A 20369-nucleotide genomic window follows, 5' to 3' on the forward strand; every position below is an offset into this window, starting at 1 on the left:
ATTTTTATCATTCGCTTCTTTGTCTTTATTTTCCTCTCATAGACAGTTTGCTATTGTTCATAACCAACAACATGGCGGCATAATATGCTACAGGCGACAATTCCAAAAGACAGCGCTCATTGGTAGAAGTAACGTCGCGCCCCGCCCCTAATATGGCTAGGTTCCTGACGTCATATCCGAGATTCCGTGGCATATATAATGCACAGCCGCAGTTCAGTTCATTCCTCTTCGTCCTTCTCTTGAGCAGGAGGTGAGTATGTGCGCTGTTGTGTAGTGATCAATGCAGTTACCCTTCAATATAAGGATAACTTTATTAATATTGTCTTTTTAATAACATTGCTCTGTAATATGTGGTGCTCTGCAGCTTTCCTTTACCAGGATGGCAGTGGATTGTGCTGGGCATTGCACAGAGTTCTGCACGCCATGTTTTCGGCCATGATGTTTAACCCTTCCTTTGCTTGAGCTATGTTGCAATGTGCTGCTGGCTGAGAATCCCTTATTAGCTTTCATTATTTGGGCAGAGACATAACAATGAATTCAAACTTTTCTGAACAGGCTTTCATATTATACAGTATAAGGTTTCCTCTGCAGCACGGTGAAACCTATAAAATGCTTTGCATGCATACTTAAGAAACTGCAGGATAACTGCATGTCTTCCCTGTGTGAATGCACGCTTACACTTGTAAATTGTGGCCTGAAACACGTTACCCAAGTAATGTCTCGTTACGTTTTCCTTCATTCCTTGTTCTGCACCACCTAATCCGGTCCCATTTGAGTGTATTGGAAAGGGTTTCTACCCTAGAACTGTCATGCTGATACTGCGTGCAGGTTAGGCCATTAGCATGGTATTTGGTGTCAGACATCCTGCACCCTAATGGATGTGCAGCACGGTTCTTCATAGTAACTGTGTTACAGATCAGCAGACCCCCAGCTATGCAGGTGATAGTTTGCTGTGTTGGAGCAAGTGATCTGTGCCAGGGATGGGTGTCAGACCCTGGCAGATCACATATTGGTCACCTATCGTATTGATGGGTTAACATCAAATATTAACTTTGGCCTGGACAACCCCTTTAGAAGGGAGTCTTAGTAGGTTTGGGGAAACAAAAAATATTTCCAGCAAAACAAATCAAAAAAACTTTGCTGATCTGACCTTCTTCATTGACGACCTGCTTATGGTATGGTTGGGTGATGTGGCGGCCATTCCGGCATTCATTGGTTATATGAATAACGAGTTGAACTTCCATTTCACCTATACAACTGAGCCTTTGAGGGTTAATTTTTTTGGAGTGAAAAGTATTTGCTCTGTGACAGTGATTATTCTCTAATTGGATATCACATGTACAAGATTAAAATCTAGGGGTGATCCCTGGGTAGGGCTAAAAAAATTGAATTCTTAAAGATAATCTTTGTTACATGGCCCTCAACAAAACAAAAATGTTCTAAAGTAGGGGGTGTTCTTTTGTACCAGTTATAGTAACATTATAAGAGTCATTCGCAAGTATTTGCCTATTCTATGTGATTTTTGTTGTCACGTTCAGCTTTGTACAGAACAAAGTATTCAATGAGAATATTTCATTCAGATCTAGGATGCTATTTCATTGTTCCCTTTATATTTTTTTTCAGCAGTGTACTTGAACATGGTGGTCATGGCTGACGCTGTGTGGTATAATCCTCATCCACCCGTGTCTGCTGGATACCAGTCGCGTCATGGAACCTTCTCAAGGAGGTGACAAGGTGAATATTAGCTGACTTTATAAGTACATAGGCCCTGATCGAAGCCGGGTTAGAGGCTCAAGTATCTAACTTGGTCAAACAGAGGCCAATATGAAGGTTTTCTTCCGACGGTCGCTGCTCTGGCTCGTGTGCTGGTGACGGCAACATTATGGGGAAATACAGCTGCTGACTATTACTGATGTGATTGTTACCGCCTGAGGGTACACAACTCATGTATACTGTTTCTTTGTAGGTCCTTGCTGTGAACTGTGGTGGTAAGTTCTGACTTACTTTTATTATATAGTAGCGGCTCTAATCCAACCTCTCACAGCCCCAATGTTTGGCTGTTGCGGTCAATGTGAGCCCAGAGAGACTGCTCCTGACGGTCGCTGTTTAGGTCTAGATCTGCACCTAATGGCAACATTATCTGGAGCTTACATGTGCTGCTTGTGAGGTGACTAGAGGCTGATATAATGCTTATGCCCATTCTCCACAGTCAGGACAGTCTCATTCATTGACTCTGGTGCCCAAGGCTACTGGTATAATGAATGCCCTCCTCTCAATATTGGTGCAAGGTAGTTTATTGCAGATGCATGGGAATGGCTTAGTGGCCACCATAAATTTGTTTGGCACAGCCAGAGGCTCCTCTATCTCCTCATGCAGTAAGTTACCCCAGAGAGTAGAGCTGTGGCATTAATGGGGTTAAAAATCAGTGTCCAGCTAAACATGTTGGGAAGCCCAGGCATGACTTTGTTATTGTGGCCGGGTTATCTTCTCAATGCCTGATAACATGTCCACAATGAGGAAATCATGGCTGCTTTTCTGCCCATAGAAAGTCAATGGTTGTATCAACCTCTGGTAACAGACCCTGCCATTGCTGTGACCACAAAGATGGCTGGAGAAATTTTAGAACGCTGTAAAATTAATTTGCACCAATAATTATACTGTCTACAAATATAAATTGGGATATGTTCATGGGTAGGGGGAACCCTTTAATCCTGTTTTGACCTAATTTTGGATTTATTGTATGTATTTTTTTTCTTTTAGGATCAGCATGAAGTTGTAAGGAATCTGATAAGATGTAACCTCTTCAAGGTAACTATGTTCTCATTAAAGGGGGTTTTCCAGCCCAAAACACAACTTTGATTCTTACGCAGGATCTACAGGATAGGTCATCAGTATCTAACCTGTGGTTTCTGGGTTTTGGCTGCAGAAGCGGTTCTCCTCCTGTTTGGGTAATGGGTGGAGGTTGCAGCTTGGTCCACTCTAGCAATGGCACTGGGATACTGCTGCTCCACTTCTATCTGGATGGATGTAGAGCAGTCTTCTCCCAACCACTTCTATATCTTATGGCAGCCAGGTCAGCTGATCTGTGCTGGGCCTTGGTGTCTGACCCCCACAGGTCAGGTACTGATGACCTATCCTCTGAAAGGTATTCTATATAAAAAGAATTGTAAAAGCAAAATGCCTTTGAACATGTTACCTGATGGGCTGGAATCTGTCGAGCTCAAAACCTGTACTGGTGAACTCTAAATATACTAGGTGTTTCCATTGATCTGGCATTAGGTCATAAGGTAGAACCCATAGATCATGCTGCAAGGGTTGTAAGATCTTCATGGCTTACCACACTGGGTCCTCCATGCTAAAGCAATGTAGTCAGGTTGATGTTGGTAGAATAAACTTTGATTTGGGCAGTGTGGGTGTGATGCCTGTCCTTGATGGACTCTGATGCATGTTAACCGAGGGCTGCAGCTAGCATAGTAGCAGTGGCTTCTCCAACAGCATGCAAGATAAACAGAGGGGCTTTGACAGGTTGGGTCATTCTCCTGTGCCACAATCTGTCACTCAACCCTCCTACAAAACCTGCCTTGTGCCAAGCTGTTCATGGGTGCTGACCTGGGGGCTCTACTCCTACCACCCAAACCTTTCTACTTCTAGATGAGCTTGCATTGATCATTTAATTTCATTTTAGGAGTGCTGCCTGAAGCATCTGTACCCAGTGGCTGGATAACATCAGACCGGTAAGGGCATTTTCACTATTATATGCTCCATGTGGTGACCTATAGACTTTGGCTGGTCTATGATGACTCTTATATTTGGAGACTGTTGGATGAATCTTGCGGATATGGGACTGAGGCCGGCCAGCAACCACCAAAAGACTTCAGTTATTGCATTCACATGTTGCAGCTTTTTTTTTTTTTTTTTTTAAGTATATACACCAAAGGGTCACTTAATGGTGACTTGTGCTCAAATGTGAAAGCTCACTAACTTTTTTTTTTTTTTTTTTTTTTTGCTGTAGTTACATACCTGTGCACATATAATGTATTAAAATGTCTTAGACAACTTGCTGACTAATAAGAATTCTTCTTCTTTTAGGTGATCAGAACTGTAGCATTCAGAAAAGCTGGTAAGTTGTAGAAATATCAAATCATACATTTCATGTAAAGGCTATCACATGTCAAGTCTCTTGCAGTTTTTGTATAAACTATAGCAAAAGGCATGATGGCTTCACCATGTGAATACCTAATGTTGAGACATCAAGACCTTTAACCATTCTCACCACCACTTTGCATCCTACAATAGGCATGGAGTCAGGCACGGCTGGTATAGTCTCTAGCTGACTGTTTCCACACCCTCTATATGTGGTAGATTGTCAGGTGGGTGGTCCTGGACTGTCTGCTCTAGCTCAGATCCACCTACTTGACATCACCCAAACTGTACCAAAAATCAGGGTGATTGTCCAATTCTGCCAGAATCTATTGACTCCTATTGAAGGATATGACTTGTCCTCTTGAGTACCACTGGGATACATGATGAAAACTAAACAAAATAGCTGGAATTACCGGCAGAAAGTTTTTGTTGATAACCGTTTTCTGACCACATCCTGGTGGTAGATTGTATCTGTATTAATATGCACACTTGCACAACTAACCCAGGCATTCACTTTATTACAGGAATAACGTGTGCTCCTCTGGTGCTACTGGACAGTCTGCAAAGGCCCTGTACAGACCAGGTATGTATTGTGATATTCTTTGTGACCTGAAGAAAGCTACACAAGACTACAATATGATGAAACTCTGGAATAGGAAGTGCCGTCAGATGCGATAACTGACGATACATTTTTCCATTCTGACTTGCAGTCTTGTTTCACCATTCTGCTGGTGTGTGTAGCTAAGAACTAGTCATGGCTCAGTATACATAGACATGTTATGTACTACTAGCATATTACATGCACAGATTAACGTCTAGATATCTGGTTTAGCATGATAATCCACAGCAGCTTGTGGCTTAAAAAAACTCTGCATGGCTTCCACAATGCAAATTAACATCATTTGACTTCCTTAGTATGCTGACCACTTGTATTCCATTTGTATGTGATTTATGTGCACTAATGGTGGCTATACGCACTAGATCAGGGGCAGGCAACCTTTGGCTCTCCAGGCAGTTGTCAATCTGCTTCAATACATCTAAAATGTCACACTTATCTTGTTGCAGGATTGGCCACCCAGACTCTGCTGAGGTGAGTAAAGACTGGCCTTGCATGATTATGATAACCTTGGTCAATGATGACCTCATAACTATTAGTGGACAGACTGGATGAGACTTGCGGATATGGGACTGAGACCAGAATCTATTGTGACATGACCTTGTAATTTCTGTGATGCTAGCTAACTTTTTTTTTTTTTTCTTCTCCTTCTCCACCTAGATGGAGGATTGGATACTTCAGCACCGGGTGAACTGCAGGCACTGAAAAGGAAGCTTGTGATGGAATGAATTTTCATGAAACCTATATGGTTAATCATATAAATGTCTATATATTACTGTCAAACTAATATATAATGTATGCGCTGTCTCCTTGATTCACTAAATGGTCTGGTCATGATGACAAATCAACTACTCTGAATAAAGCAAACTCTATCTACTTTGCCATCTGTATTTACAAGCTGTGGGGAAGGGCGCACAATGATGGAGTGCAAGAATACAAACTACAGGCACTGGCGGCAGTGTTTCACCCCTCATTCATCTAGGGATTAGGGTTTCACTAAAATGGAGTTACTGTATATACTTGAGCATAAGCTGTCTTTTTTTTTTTTTTTTTTTTTTTTTTTAAAGCAGCTTTTGTGCTGAAAGCCCCCCCCCCCCCCCCTCCTTGGCTTATACTCGAGTCAAGAATTTTTTTTTTTTTTTTTTTTCCCCGTTTTGGGGGTGTCTATGACCAGCCACAATAGTAATGTATAGAATCTCCCATAAAATAATGGAAAAAAAGCTTTAAGTATAAAATAAGTTCTAAATCCCTTCTTTCCCTAGAATACATATAAAAGTAGAAACTGACATACACATTAGGTATCCCTGTGTCTGACAGTGCCCGCTCTACTGAATATAGGGGATCTGCAGTGCTCCTGTTCCATCGGGAAGGGGTTGATAGGAGCACTGCAGATACCCTGAAGTCAGCCCTGTCCCTGGGAAAGGGACAGACAACCAAAACACCCCCACCCCTTCCCCAGCAACTACTGCACCCAAAAAACAATTTTAATTTTTGAAATTTTCCAGTAGCTGCTGCATTCCACCCCCTCCCCTCAGCTTATACTCGAGTCAGTTTTCCCAGGTTTTTTTTGTGGTAAAATTAGGGGGGTCAGCTTATATTCAAGTGTGTGTGTATATATGGTAATTGGTCATTGATAGGTTACTGTCTGATACATGAAGAATTTTATTAAATGTCTCATGTCTTTTGGGATCTTCGCTTAGAGGTATAGTTAGAGGAAGCCATGACACCAGGTATGGATGTGCTGAGAACAACACAGTACTACGAATGAGTGACTGAAATGGCTAAGACTTCAAAAAATTCCACAATCTGCCATTTACCAGGAATTTAGAGCAATTCAGAATAATGCATTTATGAAAGAGTTTGGCGATCTGCCAATATAACATGAGAAACGAGGCCATGTTCGCATCAAGTTTCACATGTCAAAATTGGCCTGCATCTGCAAGAGTGCCACCCTGTCAAGCCAGGTAAGGGCAAGTTCACAGGGTTCTTTGGACAGAATTTTGACATGGAAGCCACCTCAAACACCTCCCATTAACTTCAATGGGAGCTGCTCACTTTCTTGCACTAGTGGTTTCTTCCCGCAAGAGGGCAGCTTGCTTTTTCCCCAATCTTGCTGTGTCCGGCCCGACACTCCCTCCCAACTAGGCCCATTTGTTTGGGTCTAATCCAAAGCAGAATGCCACGACTGGATACTGGTGCACGGCATCCAGTTGTGGCTAGCCACGGGAGGTGTTGTTGGAATAAATTCCCACATCAAAATCCAGGCCAAAAAAAATTCTGTAAACTTACCCTGTACAGTTATCTATGGCCTGAGTCCTGGCCTCTCTGCAACATCTCATGCATACTCAGTTGGCTCTGCCATGTCACATTGGGCATGGGAGCCTGCACGACTGCTCGGCCATTTTCCTATGGCCGAACGGATGCTCAAAAGGCCACAGAAAAATGGACATGTGCAGTCAGCTCTGCCCAGCACATGGCAGAGCTGACAGAGCTTGTGGGGGATTTGTATCCTGATCATGCCAGCTGATGCAGTGGAGAGGCGGCAGATAGATGACACTGGAGCACCTTTGAGCACAGTGGGAATACCCCTTTCCTTTTTGAAGACTAATTTGCATAAGGAGTAAAGAAAAATTCTCAGTCATGGATCATAAAGCTAGAAGAATAGCCTTGCTAAAGTCTATTCCCTGATGTGGTGTTTGTAGGAAAAGGAATTCTAATGATGGCATCCTTTTAAGGAGGCATAAGGTAACATGTCACACCAGTCCTGAACATGGTCCATAGCAGGGTCTGTATCCAAAATCAACTCCCTTGGTGGGAAGAATCTGTCCACTGTCTCTCCAGGCCACAACAACTAGTTGAGTCATAAATGGGTATGTATCCTCCAGGCTCCCTCAGGACATTAATCTTCAGTCTGAATACATTCAGGAGCTGACCTCATTTCTGCCAACTTTTCAGGTAGTGTTAACTCTTGTTGCTGGACTTAGGAGTTAGGGACATAGGGATTCTACTATTAAATTTTTTTTTCTAGTTGCCATGTCGGAATAGCCTTAAAGGCTATTCGTCTCCTACCTTTATCAGTTGCCTCAATCCCGCCGTTCGGTAATACCGTTTTTTTTACAAGTATGCAAATTAGTTCTTTTGCAGCAGTGGGGGCGTCGGCAATGCTGCCACGAGAACTCTCCAGCGACGCCTCCCTCTTACTCTGCTGTCTTCTTCCGGCTGGGGTCACGCTCTGCTCTTGCACGCATGTGCAGTATACTCTTGTAGTTCTACAGAGAACTACATATAGTAAATGCCTTATCTCTACTTTGTTTACAATTTTCTACTTTTAATCCCTTTATCTGTCCTCTAGGGGATGGACAACTTTAGCTATTAGCATTAAAAGGTATCAGTATGTGCAGTCTGTTTTAAAGTCTCAAACTGAATTCAGACAGACGGATGGCATACTGATGTGTGAACCAAGCCTTAGTTGCACTCCATGTAGGTGGTTTCATCTCAATTGCCTTCATCTTAGGTGCATTCAATTTAATCAACTTAGATGCACTCAACTCACGTCCCCTCATCTGAGCTGCACTCAATTCATTAACTTAGGTACATTCACCTTACAACGGTGCCCTTATTCTAGGTGCATACATCTCAACTTTAGTACCTTCATTTTAGGTGCACTCAATGTTGGTGCACTCAACTCATGTGCACTCAACATAAGTGCTTTAAACTCAGGTGACCTTCTCTTATGTGCACTCAATGTCAGTGCATTTAACTCAAGTACTGTCATATTAGGTGTTTGGGGACCCCCGAACCGATCACCGAATGCATTAAAAAACAGCAGAGAAAACAGATGTACCCCATAGACTATAATGGGGTTCGTGAGTGTTCTGTGCGGTGTCCGCACAAATCATGCAGAGAAGAGTGCTGCTTGCTGTACTTGTCTCTCTGCATGATTTGTGCAGAAAACACCCAGACCCCATTATACCGTAGTCTATGGGGTCCATGTGGTTTCTTAGCCAACCGCTTTTTAATGCGATCGGGGATTCCCCAAGCGACTTTCCAAACGGATACCAAAAGCAGGTGAACCAGGCCTTAGCAATGCGGTGGACAACCAAGGGCAGGGGAGGATTTATTTTTTAACATTTTTCATTTCCCTTGGCACTCCAAATTTCTGGATACCCCTTTAAGGCTAAGGGAGCCTTCACACAGAGTAAACGCGCATGTATTTTTGCAAAATACACGTGTAAAAGTAAGACTCCCATTGACTTCAATGATATTTTTTACTCGTTTAAAAATATGCCTGTAAGATGTCATTGAAGTCAATGGGAGTCTTATTTTTACACGTGTGTTCTGCAAAAATACACGTGCGTTTACTCCATGTGAAGGCTCTCTTAGGCCCTAAGTAGTGAAGCCACAGCCTGCGGGAAACATTGCAGCAGAAACGCCTCGCTGTTTTTCGCAGAAAGTCATCACAACAGACTTTTCCTCGGCTTCCATTGTACCTATAGGCGAGCTGCCAGCTTCTGGTGGAACTATAACTCCCAGCATACTGTAACAGCTGGGAGTTGTAGTTCTCCAATAGCCAGCGAGCTGCACAGCGCCACCATTCTCCCATATCACAGCCTGACTACTGACAAGGACCAGAATCACAGCGGGCACAGTTGTCAGCAGACTGAGGTTGCCCCCGGGCTAGTTCTGGGGCTTCTCGGGCTGAATATGGACCAGGGAAACTGAGGTGTCGATCCTAAAGCCGCATACTAATCTGCAACCTCTAGGGGGCGCACTGCCGAAGCAAAATACCTTCACACACGGGTTAAGGGCCATATTGGGTGGGGAGAAAGCAGTTCCGTGGAGCCATTTTGGGTGGGGAACTGACCCACTAATCTTCAGTGCTGTGTTAAACCTTACAACTACTTTTATGATTCGCTTCTTTCTATTTATTTTCCTCACACAGTTCGAATTTTTTTTAATTATAACCAACAACATGGAGGCGTTATCTACTGCGTGCGACAATTCTAAAACGCAGAGCTCATTGGTTAACGTAACGGCGAGCTCCGCCCTAATATTGGGCGTGTTCTTAACGTCATGTCCGGAATTCTGCTGACTATTTAATGCGCAGCCGCAGCTCTAGCCTTTCCTCTTCGCCCTGCTCTCTGTCGTGGAGGTGAGTACTTGCTGTGATCTGTGCTCGGTATAGTTTTCTTTCAATATGGTGATCACTTTATTGATATTGTCTTTTTATGTCATTGCTCTATTATATCTGTTGTCCTGCACCTTTCCTTGACCAGGATGGCAGTGGATTGTGCTGGACCCTGCACAGACTTCTGCAGGCCTAGTGATGCGGCCATGCTGTTTAACCCTTCCCATACCAATGTTTTGTTGTATAAAATGTGCCTGAATGTGATGAAAATTGTGTTGGTAGGGACATCAGAAATGTAATGATGAATGCCAACTCTTCTGATCAGGCTGTAATATTACATATTGGTGGAGGGTTAGCCAGTCTGTGAAATGCAGCCAAGGTGCAGATCCTGCAACTGGAGGACTGATCTATCTGCACTGTCTGAATACTTACATAGGCTATTAGGCTTGTAGTGTGAGCAATCCTGCATGTGACCAAGTGTGCAATCTGCTCCATGTGGGCTTCTGATCAGATCTTTCTGAAAGGACAGATCTAGAATACCCTTGCCTGGACTAGGATGGCACACTTGGTGGTTTGCATCTTGTGCTGATTCTCAACTGGGTTGACTTTTAACGGGACAGTTTGGTCTGTGGCCATATCTAGCCTATACTAACTTTGTAGAGTGGCTTCTACACTTCCCGCAGATGACTTCCATGTTCTGCACTGCTGCTCTATTTTCATGAGAATCGTGAATTTTATGCACACTAGCTGAAAGGTCTATCTCTTTGGCTGAGGCTTCACTCGCTGCTCCAGCTAATAGTCCCTAACTTTTGCTCGGCCCTGCCCCCTTGCTTGAGTGACCTTCCAGTTTCACATTGCCTTTAGTTAGGGGCAGAGATCAAAGCCTCAACAGAGATGCAATGCCTCTGAAGCCCTTTTCAGCTTCTCTGTATAAGACAAAATTTTTGAGTAAAGGAAATTGCACTAAATTGCAGAAGGCATTTATTTGGAAAGTGTAGAAGACTCCCTGCATGGTACACATTTTTTTTCTGTTTAAAATGCAGTGTACTGTGAGTCCTGGATTGAGACTTACCTTGTCTACTTTATTTTTTTTGCAGATGCGCTCACTGGCGGAGAACATGCGCAGATACAAGGGCTGTTCAGTAAGTGATCTACTTAGTGTATTCTGCCTGGGCTAGGCTGGGACACATTTAGACATGCACCCTAGTAGCAGTTGAGTCTGGTGAAAGCCCTGGAAGTGTCAGTAAAGTTTTGGGCCAAGCAGTTTAGATGGGGTTGGGAATCAATTGAAGGTGACTCGTCCAAGCATCTTCAGAGGGAATGTGCTATAAAGTGGAGGCCATGATTTTGGAAGATCGTCTTGACTATTGATCACTGCTTAGAGTTTCAGTCTGTTCTGATCAAAGGACTAAACTCCATGTGAGCATGGCCTATTATGTTTAGGATTAGATTCTAGGATTTAATGTATCTTTCTGTCTGTATTTGCACCCTATAAATTGTACAGCGCTGCGGAATATGTTGGCGCTATAGAAATAAAATTATTAGGATTTTAAGGACCCCATCACATGTAAAGGGATGGGTTACGATCTGTGTCCCCCTCCTTAACAGAACAGGCTTATTGTAACCTGCATTATGAGCAATCTCTACTAACTTCCCCAGCTATGCATACCGTGCACACAAGGTATCTAGCACCTGGGTAGGTTGGTCCACCATGTACCAGGCCGATCTAATGCCGCTGATGACGACTATTTGCTACTCTTGACTGTCAGGATGACGAGAGAGCATTACCACCAATACAAATCCTGAGGCATTAGTTACTGTTTACCTTAATTCTATCAGCAGATATTTCTCCTTCCTAACGCTCTTATTTCTTCTTTAGGTCCAAGGTCCAGTTGCGTCAGCATGTAGTCGGCCGTCTGGCCTATGGGTAAGTTTGCTGCATATGATATATGTAATGTATAATGCTGTACATGATGATTTGACTTAAATCAATGGGAATCTCTCTGAAACAGAATGAGGGACATCCTTTTATACTGATACAGTTCAGTAAAATAAGTTGTGTGTTTAGGGGCATAGGGTAGTTGCTCACATTGTCTACTTGTGTTTCTAGATCAAGGATTCCCTTGGCTGTTACTCAAGATGGCGGGGTCTCTGCTAGAAGGTTGGTATCTGCACCTCACTCCATGTATTTCCTCCATAAATGGTTGAGCTGGTTTAGGGAATTATCTTGCACCTTGCCTGTTATTGTAAGAACTCGAGTTTGCAAAACAGGGACAATTAAGAATCTTTCCAGAGCTGAAAGTGTTCCATTGGCATCAGATGCAGAAGTTGGGCTGTGGAGTCGGTGGGCCGAGTGAATCCTTCACAGCCTGACTTCAGCTTAAACTAATTCAAAAATGGCTAACCACCATAGTCTGCTCCCCTAATTCGGAAAGCAAGTGGTGTGCTAATTTTAGTAATAGTGTAACTTCATTTTATTGTAAGAACACTTCTAGCTCCATAGCCCTTAGACTATAAAATGCACGAGACACAATGATGATCACATAGTTCAACAGATGAACCGTGACGAGTAACTTTGTCTTTCGCTCCTATCTGATGTCTCTGCTGGATGTGTTATGCTGACTCTTTATTCTGCAGAATCTGTTCTAATGTCTGTCTTTTGCAGGTCACTGTGCAAGCTGAGGACTCGCTCACATGTTGCGTATACTGTAAGTATACTCGGTCATGATTCCCATAGCTGTTCTAGGTCCTTTTAGTAACGTCGTCCATGTATATGGAAACGTCAACTGTTAACCACTTAAATGATGGCCTATTCCATCTGGTTGTAAAGTTTAGGGAGTAGCCTGTAACTTGACAGCAAGATACAAAAAATTCTGTGCACTTTTAATTGAGTTTTGTAAAACTTGACCTACTTCTGACTGGACAGGGGCTACACCTGTACTGTTACATGATGATGCTTTAACAACCTTGACTTTCCCATGGAGGTTTGTTATTAGCTCTATCTGACTCTGCTACACGACTTGAGCTTGCACATGCTAGTCTTGTCAATAATGGCATATCACTTGGTCTTTGTATAGTTTACATGGTCTAAGCATCTGCCTTGTCTATCTGCAGCCCTCGTTCGTCTACCTTGGTTCACTTGAGCAGGCCGGACTGACATCTGGTAAGTGCAACTTGCTATCTGTGCTTGGTTGTCAGGATGTTTATGATGAGTACATAGTTCAGCTGATCTTCTGTGAAGAACAGTCTTTCGCTCCTATCTGAATCATCCTAAGACTTAAGAAGCCTCTTGCAGTGCTATTACTGTAAATAACTGCTGTATATTCTCCTTTAGGTTATGGACAAGGTGCAAATGAGTTGGTAGGATTACCATGCGCCCCATCAAATCACTGGATGCCTCCCAGAGTAAGTGATAGCAACTATTGGATACCTTATACACGTTGTGGCCATAACCACTAGTATAGTCCCCAAGTCTCTAATAGATGCAATCTTCTTGAGCTGTTCGTTTCTACATCTCTGATCTTTTTATTGCCGTTGGTTTGGCTAGCTGCCCGTATAGCGTTGGCTAGCTACCTTTATTTGTAATCTATCATGGCAGCCAAGGTAGAATGTCCTAGAATTTGCAGTGGTCTGTAAAGGATGACTTTATGAATCAGGTCGCCAATTGCTTGTGAGGAGAACTTGACCCAACCTGATGCAGACTGTTCAACATTGCTTTAATAATGGCAGCCATAAAATATTGTCTAAACATGTAACGTCTCCTTTTAGGGCAGTGGATTGGAAGACCTAAAGATAAAGAATCTTAGTGGCAAGGTAGGTATTGTTCTTTAACACTTAAATGTTCCATGAGCAAGACTGGTCTCCTGTTCATGATTTGGAGAAAGTGGGGAGTGTGAGGGTCTGGCAATAACAGGACTCTTAGGTTGTCCTCCCTTAAAATGGAGTTCTGCTGCTCCATTCATCTCTATGGGGCTGCTAAAGAGACGTAGGAGTACAGCAGATGGTTATGTCTCATAGATGAAATGGAGGATCAGCCTCATGCATCTCGTCCCCATTCTCTCAAGCGGTGGCAGTTCCAGCTGTTGTACCCCACTGATCACTTATCCCCATCCTGTATATCTTGTGTCTTGTTGTAGTACAACCCTTAATCTTTCAGCCTGCATTCTTGTCACGGGCATGTAGCTGTAATAGTATTGGGAGATAATGCCAGTTTGGAAGCCACAACCTTGCCTAGGAGCAATGCCTTGTAGCTTTCAAGTATGTTGGCATCAATAAATGTGCACTGAGTGCCTGTGACATGGATATAGCAAACTCGCTTGCCATTTTGCATGCTTTGGCTCTAGTGACTGCATGTACATGGCCTCCTCCACTAATGTAGCATAGGAACTTGGGGTTATTTGTGATGCTCCAAATGTCTGACCTGAACCTACATGTGGACTAATGAAATACTGATTTGACCCCTGAGCCCTATTATTGCTATTACTTGCATTATTATCATTACTGACATCCCCCTTTTTCTTTATAATTCTCTAGGTTTGGCGTATACAACATGCCTAAACCTGGTAAGACAATCTTTCATATTGCTACAGTTTGTCAGTGTTGTATGTGGTTACAGTGATGAAACTGATTCTGCCATATGATTAAGGCTGATTATACCTTTAACCGTTCCACTTTTTTCTGAGAACCTGCCAGGATAATAAAAGATCTTGGCTGCACTCTGCACCAAACTCTAATCCTCAATCCCTCCTATTCTTGCAGGTCAGCACCTTGTGGATTGATGCACTAGGTAAGTCTAAATCTGCAAATGCATAGGGCAAAATAACACTTGAATTTTGGAGGGTAACTTGTTTTTAAAGGGTTTGTCCAGGGTCCAGAACGTGGGTGCTTTCTTTCAGAATGACACCCCTGATTTATAATCTCCAGTGCTCTAGTTCTGATTCATTCTCGTTTGAGACTTGCTAGTTTTTACTCTTGGCAGTGCAGGTCAGAATATAAAATATGCACCATGCGGTAGCTACAGTAGATTTTAGGTTTTACCTGGACCCATAAATAAGTGCAAGGTATCTTAAAAGGATTTTGTCACACTTATTCTATCCTATGGATAGATAACAAGTGTTGATTACTGGGATCCAACAGTCAGGAGAACGGGAACCCCACAGGCCCCTGAATCCTTATGAATGAAGCACTTGTCCAAGTGGGGCTCCATTTACGCTACTGGAGAATATGTAGCACTTCAACTATAAATCCATAAGCCAATGATGGTTATAAAGAGTAGTGGACAGAAGAGATTTCTGAAAACTTATAAAACTGAGGCTTATGCTGCATACAGGGCTCCTGCTTATGTCTATGCTGGACTTGCATATGTAGGTCGTAGCCAAAGTGGACATGAAGTGTCAGTCTATGTATAGAGAATAAGTGCCAGATTGCTGGGGGAGGGGGCAGCATTGGATCTTGTAATCAGGAGAGCAGGGACCAACATGCCCCCTGCACATGAATAAGGCATCAGTACCCTTGTCCAGGTGAAGTGCTTTTCACTTCTCTGGAGAATATGTAATCTTGCTCTTATAGTATGTCCATGTCTAACTTGTACTTCTTCTTCCAGCATCTGGATTGGGGCAGTGTTGTAGGAGTTCTGCTGGATTAAGTCAATCGGTAAGTCTCAAGAAATGGAAATGGTACAAGATCTGACATAAGCCAGTGATGGTTATAAGAGTAGTGGACAGAAGTGATTTCTGAAAACTTACAAGACTGAGGCTTATATGTATATAGAGCTCCTGCTTATATCTAAGTCTGGACATGCAGATTTTGTGGACATGAAATGTTAATCTCTTCCTGTCCACTCTTGAAATGGTCAAACCTGCAATCAGTCTGACAGTACATTATAGGACGCACATCAGTTATACAGTATTACGGTGTAGGACACTTAATATCTGCAAAATCCCTCACATTCTCTTTATCTTCTCTTCCAGAATCTCAAAGCCTGTAAGGTAAGTACATACGATGTTCTGTTATCCTTTAACTGGCACAATGATGATCCAATAAAAATCAATGGGAATCTCTCTGAATAAGAATGAAAGAGAACCTTTTACTGACAGTGCGACTTGCCACTTTTGCATTTGTTTCTTGGCGTTTTCCTCAAGTGCTAATCTCCTCCTTTCCCATAACTTTTAGGAATTGGCTGGGATACAGTCAGTAAGATGAATCTGGATTCAACTTGGACACAAGGCCCTGACACCCCTAGTAAGTACCGCTTGATCATATCTGCTCTAGTTGTCAGGATGTTTATGATGAGTACATAGTTCAGCTGATCTTCAGTGATGAACAAGTCTTTCGCTCCTATCTGAATCATCCTAAGACTTAAGAAGCCTTTGGCACTTCTATTACCAGAACTAACTGGTCACTTTTTCAGGTACAATGTCCAGCCTGTGACAAGATGAAAGCAAAGACTGGTCTGCTGATCTGTGGCCTTTATGTGAGTATAGATGGTGCATGGCTCATATTACTTGTAAAGGGTATGATCACCTGTCATGGCGTACATGCTGTAGCCTCAAATCTCCCTTTTAGGCTACAATTGCATAACATGCCATGCACTCGGCTATGAAATCTCTTCATGCAGCCAAGTAATTGGTAATCTGTTTTCAGATCCTACATTGAGGGACCTGTGAAATATGCCCAATAAATGTCATCTTTACCATTAAAATGGCTGTAGGAATAGATATATTGTCTGGCAGGTCAATTTCTATGAAACCGGTCTTACAGCAGTGCAAGCTTAAAGGGGTTGTGCCATTATGGACACATCACCTATCAACGAGACATAAGTGTCTGATTGCCGTGTCCCCAAGTGATCTGTCCCCCTTTAAAGGAACTGGTCAGAAGTTAAAGATGGCTACCAATGAACTAGTCCTACCTAGAGCTATAAAGCTTACTGATGCATGCAGCGGTCTGTAAATGATGACTTTATGAATCAGGTCTCCAATAACCTGTGAGGATAACTTTGACCCACACTGATTCAGACTGCTCAGCATTATACTTTGTAACCTCTTGTGTTCCCCACTGAAGCTTGCTAACACTTCTCTATCCACAGGTCAGACGCTCCATGACAACTATAAATGTAAGTAGTCTTATATTTTGGGGATACTACGAAGTTCTGCTGAGTCCACTATAACCAGTGATGAAACCGATTCTGCCATATGAACTAGACTGATTTCAACATCTACCGTTCCACTTTTTTCTGAGGCTATAGTGGGAGAGCTCAGGGGTCTCATAATGCTGGGCTGCTTTCATATTTAGTTTATGTCCAGCTAGGAAAGCTCTTCATGGTCAACCATGTAAACTTATAACTTTGCCTGCACTATATTCCATACAGTGAAAAACCTAAAGTGGTTTTTCTTTTTAAGCCCCCAGGTAATGGGTTTATTCTGATTTGTGTACTGGCATATGGACAAATTAAATGTGAATGCATCCTGCCCCATTTAGACTAAGGCCCCACTGGGTGGAAACACAGCATTTTGGGCCATTGCGGAAATACGCTGTGTTTTACAGTACTAGCATAGTGAATGCAATTTTGTCTAATCCTAGCCCCACACTGCGGAAGAAAAGGTGCAATGCAGCATGTCAATTATAGCTGCAGAAACAGTTTTCCTCCATAGATTTCTATGGAGGGTGTGAAAACCGCAGCAAAAAAGCAGCATGATAAATGTGTTGAGGAAACTCCACAGAAACACTGCGGAAAAGCATCAAAATCCGCATATAAAAACTCAGTTTTGCTTGGTTAAGGCTAACTGGAGCAAAACTCAATGACCGCGATGAAACTGAAACGCGATAAACACATTTCCATGTATTTTTCATACTGCGTTTCCGTCCTGTGGGGCCTTAGCCTTAAAGGGCTGTATATTTACTCTACCCTCCTATATGTAAAAACAAAGTTGGCTAGACTAATAAGCCTCAGTTAGTGGTCTAATATATACATACCAGACTTGGCTAATGGTCCTGTATTTTCTTTAACAGTGGAAATGAAGGAACAGATCTTCTTCTTCAGACCAGACTTTCAGTTGTCCCTTCTGGTAAGTAAGGGGTCTAGTCTACCGTTACTAAATGGGTGGGGGTGCAATGATGACAATAACTTGAACTCTCTCACTGATAAAGATGAAAGCAAAAGTTCTGACACCCCATCTAGTAAACTAGTCGTGTATAAAATCACTTGTTCAATGACACACTAACGGGTATTTTTTTTTTTTTTTTTTCTCTTAAAGGCACTGAAGATGTCACATGGATGGAAGGACGAGCATAGATCTAATTTGCAGAATTTCTTGCAATAAAGTTTAATTTAAAACTCTAAAGCTGTGTGACTTCTCTAATGTATTGTACAATGTGGCCTGAGCATTTACACATCATTCTTTAGACACGGTTTGCCAGTGACTCTGGAGCGTCCTACTTTATGATCCACACTGCAGGTGCTGACTACAAATGCCAAGGTGTAAATCCAAAATATCATCTCAGCGTTTCTCATTGAATAAGCAAAATCATCAGGAGGGATCAGAGAAAATACTCTAATAGAAGAATGCAGTTAAGACCACAGTTCCTAGATCCCTGATGGTGGGCTCTAGTACTTAGCACAGATGACCAGTAGTGGATGGGTTATAAATATGATCAATGGGGGGCTGACACCTGGTCTGAGCCCCTGTACAGTGAGGTAAGCGCCATGCCTTGTCTGGCAGCCCAGTGACTTCACTACAGCTCGGCTCCCATTGGTCCTGTCAGGCCCCCTATTGATCATTATATCTATGGTACTTTCATATATTAAAAAACAAACCCTTGTTTGAAATGCTGATGCTCATCTGTCGCCATATCAGCTAAACACTTGAAAGCTTGGTAATGTTACTCTACACGTCCATCTTCTCTTTAAATGGCTTAAGAAAATTCTGTGAAATACCTTTGAATTCTCAGCAATATATTGCTTTTGAAAGGCAAAAACCTACAACCACCATAAACAATGTTCTTAAACAATGACCATCTGCTAACATCTTAATGAATACTTTAATCCATTTCAAGGGAATGTCTTTTGTTTGACTTGACGATTTCTTATACATAGTTCTAAGACGAGGTTTACATTCTGACAGTACATTGGTTACACAGTGTAAGGACACATCCCGGTTGTTGATGTGATCATAAGCTTGAATGGAGATGGAGGTCCTGCCATATGGTCCAACATGGACACTAGCAGCAGTATAAAATCTTGTAACATTCCTTGAGTGACTAATCTGAATGCTGCTCTGCAAGGAGAAATGCAAAGTATCTTGCTGAGACCACCTCTCCAGAAGACCACTCTTCATGTAATGCTGGGTGGTTGTCTTATGGCTTGTTTTGCCATCAGCCCTTTAAAGGGGCTCTATCAGCACAATCATGCTGTTAGAGCCCCACATATGTGTGAATAGCCTTTAAAAAGGCTATTCAGGCACTGTAAATGTTATATTAAACTAGCCGCCCCCCCCCGTTTTAAATTAATACCCTAAAAAAAGTTATCTACTTACGGATTGTGCACGCTGGGCGGGCATTCAGGGTGTGTCTTCTTCATCCATGCCTCCTCGTCCTCCGATCCCGTCCTCCTCTGGCGCTCGCAAACTGACACTGATATAAAAAAAAAAATGGCCTGGGCACATGTGCAGTAGCATGCGGCTTCTACTGCGCAGGCGCCCAGGCTATTTTTTTTTTTTTTTTTTTTTTTTTTTAGTTCACGAGCGCCAGAGGACATAAGAGGAAGCGTGGATGAAGACACACCTTGAATGCCCGCCCATTGTGCACGAAGCGCAAGTAGATCATTCTTTTTTAGGGTTTTATTTTAAAACTGGGGGGGGGGGGGGTAGTTTAATATTTACGGTGCCTGAATGGCCTTTTTAAAGGCTATTCACGCATATGTGGGGCTCTAGCAGCATGATTTTGCTGATAGAGCCCCTTTAAATGAGTTGCGTACGGAGAAGCTTTTACAGGGCGATCACAGGACTGGCTAAATATTCTTACTGTTGGGTATCCTTAGATGTCCCAAAGACCATTCTGCCTCCATCACAAACTCCACGATACTCCTGTTTTAGAGTAGAGCAGCAAGAGTTGGAGCATCAGAAGTTGAGGCCAAGGAACAAGATATGTGCCTGCTGCTGTGCTCTACAAATCTAATTGGGACTCTTTAATTATAAAAATGTTTTTACCCCTCTTGCATTTTTAAAGGGGGATTTCACAGATAAAAGCTCTTGGGAGCAGGGCCCTCAGTCCCATCGTGTGAAGTGACTTTTTTGTAATTTTTTTTTTTTTTTTCTTTTTCTTCCTCTCCCCTGTACTTGGACCCTACAAACTGTACAATGCTGCAGAATATGTTGGCACTATATAAATAAAACATATTAGGGGAATGGAAGTCCCGAGTAGAGACAGAGTGCTAATATGAACCTAGTAGAGATAGAGATGAGCGAGTACTGTTGGGATCAGCCGATC

General features: G+C 42.6%; 1 long non-coding RNA gene and 18 other non-coding genes across 19 annotated transcripts; all 19 read left to right on the top strand.

Annotated features, from left to right (window-relative positions):
* The first annotated feature begins 233 nt into the window (after positions 1 to 233).
* LOC142217809 (uncharacterized) lies at positions 234 to 5621 on the top strand. The gene is made up of 9 exons (XR_012717431.1): positions 234 to 250; positions 1624 to 1734; positions 1967 to 1988; positions 2761 to 2808; positions 3686 to 3734; positions 4090 to 4120; positions 4668 to 4726; positions 5209 to 5233; positions 5420 to 5621. It is a non-coding gene; the product is annotated as an uncharacterized LOC142217809 (long non-coding RNA).
* Positions 1762 to 1898, top strand: LOC142218991 (small nucleolar RNA SNORA16B/SNORA16A family). Its single transcript, XR_012717514.1, has one exon. It is a non-coding gene; the product is annotated as a small nucleolar RNA SNORA16B/SNORA16A family (small nucleolar RNA).
* LOC142218993 (small nucleolar RNA SNORA16B/SNORA16A family) lies at positions 2019 to 2155 on the top strand. Its single transcript, XR_012717515.1, has one exon. It is a non-coding gene; the product is annotated as a small nucleolar RNA SNORA16B/SNORA16A family (small nucleolar RNA).
* LOC142219010 (small nucleolar RNA SNORA44) lies at positions 3442 to 3575 on the top strand. The gene has a single exon (XR_012717531.1). It is a non-coding gene; the product is annotated as a small nucleolar RNA SNORA44 (small nucleolar RNA).
* Positions 3786 to 3856, top strand: LOC142218967 (small nucleolar RNA SNORD99). Its single transcript, XR_012717493.1, has one exon. It is a non-coding gene; the product is annotated as a small nucleolar RNA SNORD99 (small nucleolar RNA).
* On the top strand, positions 4522 to 4592 carry LOC142218962 (small nucleolar RNA SNORD65). The gene has a single exon (XR_012717490.1). It is a non-coding gene; the product is annotated as a small nucleolar RNA SNORD65 (small nucleolar RNA).
* LOC142218998 (small nucleolar RNA SNORD49) lies at positions 4776 to 4848 on the top strand. The gene has a single exon (XR_012717520.1). It is a non-coding gene; the product is annotated as a small nucleolar RNA SNORD49 (small nucleolar RNA).
* Positions 5269 to 5343, top strand: LOC142218968 (small nucleolar RNA SNORD99). Its single transcript, XR_012717494.1, has one exon. It is a non-coding gene; the product is annotated as a small nucleolar RNA SNORD99 (small nucleolar RNA).
* Positions 5622 to 10135: 4514 nt separating the features above from the next.
* Positions 10136 to 10217, top strand: LOC142219001 (small nucleolar RNA SNORD74). Its single transcript, XR_012717523.1, has one exon. It is a non-coding gene; the product is annotated as a small nucleolar RNA SNORD74 (small nucleolar RNA).
* Positions 10218 to 11849: 1632 nt separating this feature from the next.
* Positions 11850 to 11931, top strand: LOC142218988 (small nucleolar RNA SNORD79). The gene has a single exon (XR_012717511.1). It is a non-coding gene; the product is annotated as a small nucleolar RNA SNORD79 (small nucleolar RNA).
* Positions 11932 to 12409: 478 nt separating this feature from the next.
* On the top strand, positions 12410 to 12491 carry LOC142219004 (small nucleolar RNA snR60/Z15/Z230/Z193/J17). Its single transcript, XR_012717526.1, has one exon. It is a non-coding gene; the product is annotated as a small nucleolar RNA snR60/Z15/Z230/Z193/J17 (small nucleolar RNA).
* Positions 12492 to 13083: 592 nt separating this feature from the next.
* On the top strand, positions 13084 to 13159 carry LOC142219006 (small nucleolar RNA snR60/Z15/Z230/Z193/J17). The gene has a single exon (XR_012717528.1). It is a non-coding gene; the product is annotated as a small nucleolar RNA snR60/Z15/Z230/Z193/J17 (small nucleolar RNA).
* A 1336-nt stretch (positions 13160 to 14495) lies between these two features.
* On the top strand, positions 14496 to 14572 carry LOC142219000 (small nucleolar RNA SNORD47). Its single transcript, XR_012717522.1, has one exon. It is a non-coding gene; the product is annotated as a small nucleolar RNA SNORD47 (small nucleolar RNA).
* Positions 14573 to 15137: 565 nt separating this feature from the next.
* LOC142218970 (small nucleolar RNA SNORD75) lies at positions 15138 to 15202 on the top strand. Its single transcript, XR_012717496.1, has one exon. It is a non-coding gene; the product is annotated as a small nucleolar RNA SNORD75 (small nucleolar RNA).
* Positions 15203 to 15579: 377 nt separating this feature from the next.
* On the top strand, positions 15580 to 15643 carry LOC142218969 (small nucleolar RNA SNORD75). Its single transcript, XR_012717495.1, has one exon. It is a non-coding gene; the product is annotated as a small nucleolar RNA SNORD75 (small nucleolar RNA).
* A 261-nt stretch (positions 15644 to 15904) lies between these two features.
* On the top strand, positions 15905 to 15984 carry LOC142218989 (small nucleolar RNA SNORD79). Its single transcript, XR_012717512.1, has one exon. It is a non-coding gene; the product is annotated as a small nucleolar RNA SNORD79 (small nucleolar RNA).
* Positions 15985 to 16162: 178 nt separating this feature from the next.
* LOC142219005 (small nucleolar RNA snR60/Z15/Z230/Z193/J17) lies at positions 16163 to 16239 on the top strand. The gene has a single exon (XR_012717527.1). It is a non-coding gene; the product is annotated as a small nucleolar RNA snR60/Z15/Z230/Z193/J17 (small nucleolar RNA).
* Positions 16240 to 17050: 811 nt separating this feature from the next.
* Positions 17051 to 17126, top strand: LOC142218999 (small nucleolar RNA SNORD47). The gene has a single exon (XR_012717521.1). It is a non-coding gene; the product is annotated as a small nucleolar RNA SNORD47 (small nucleolar RNA).
* Positions 17127 to 17987: 861 nt separating this feature from the next.
* On the top strand, positions 17988 to 18058 carry LOC142218987 (small nucleolar RNA SNORD81). Its single transcript, XR_012717510.1, has one exon. It is a non-coding gene; the product is annotated as a small nucleolar RNA SNORD81 (small nucleolar RNA).
* Positions 18059 to 20369: the final 2311 nt, after the last annotated feature.

The sequence above is a fragment of the Leptodactylus fuscus genome, chromosome 9 (assembly GCF_031893055.1).
Source record: "Leptodactylus fuscus isolate aLepFus1 chromosome 9, aLepFus1.hap2, whole genome shotgun sequence".
Taxonomy (NCBI): domain Eukaryota; kingdom Metazoa; phylum Chordata; class Amphibia; order Anura; family Leptodactylidae; genus Leptodactylus; species Leptodactylus fuscus.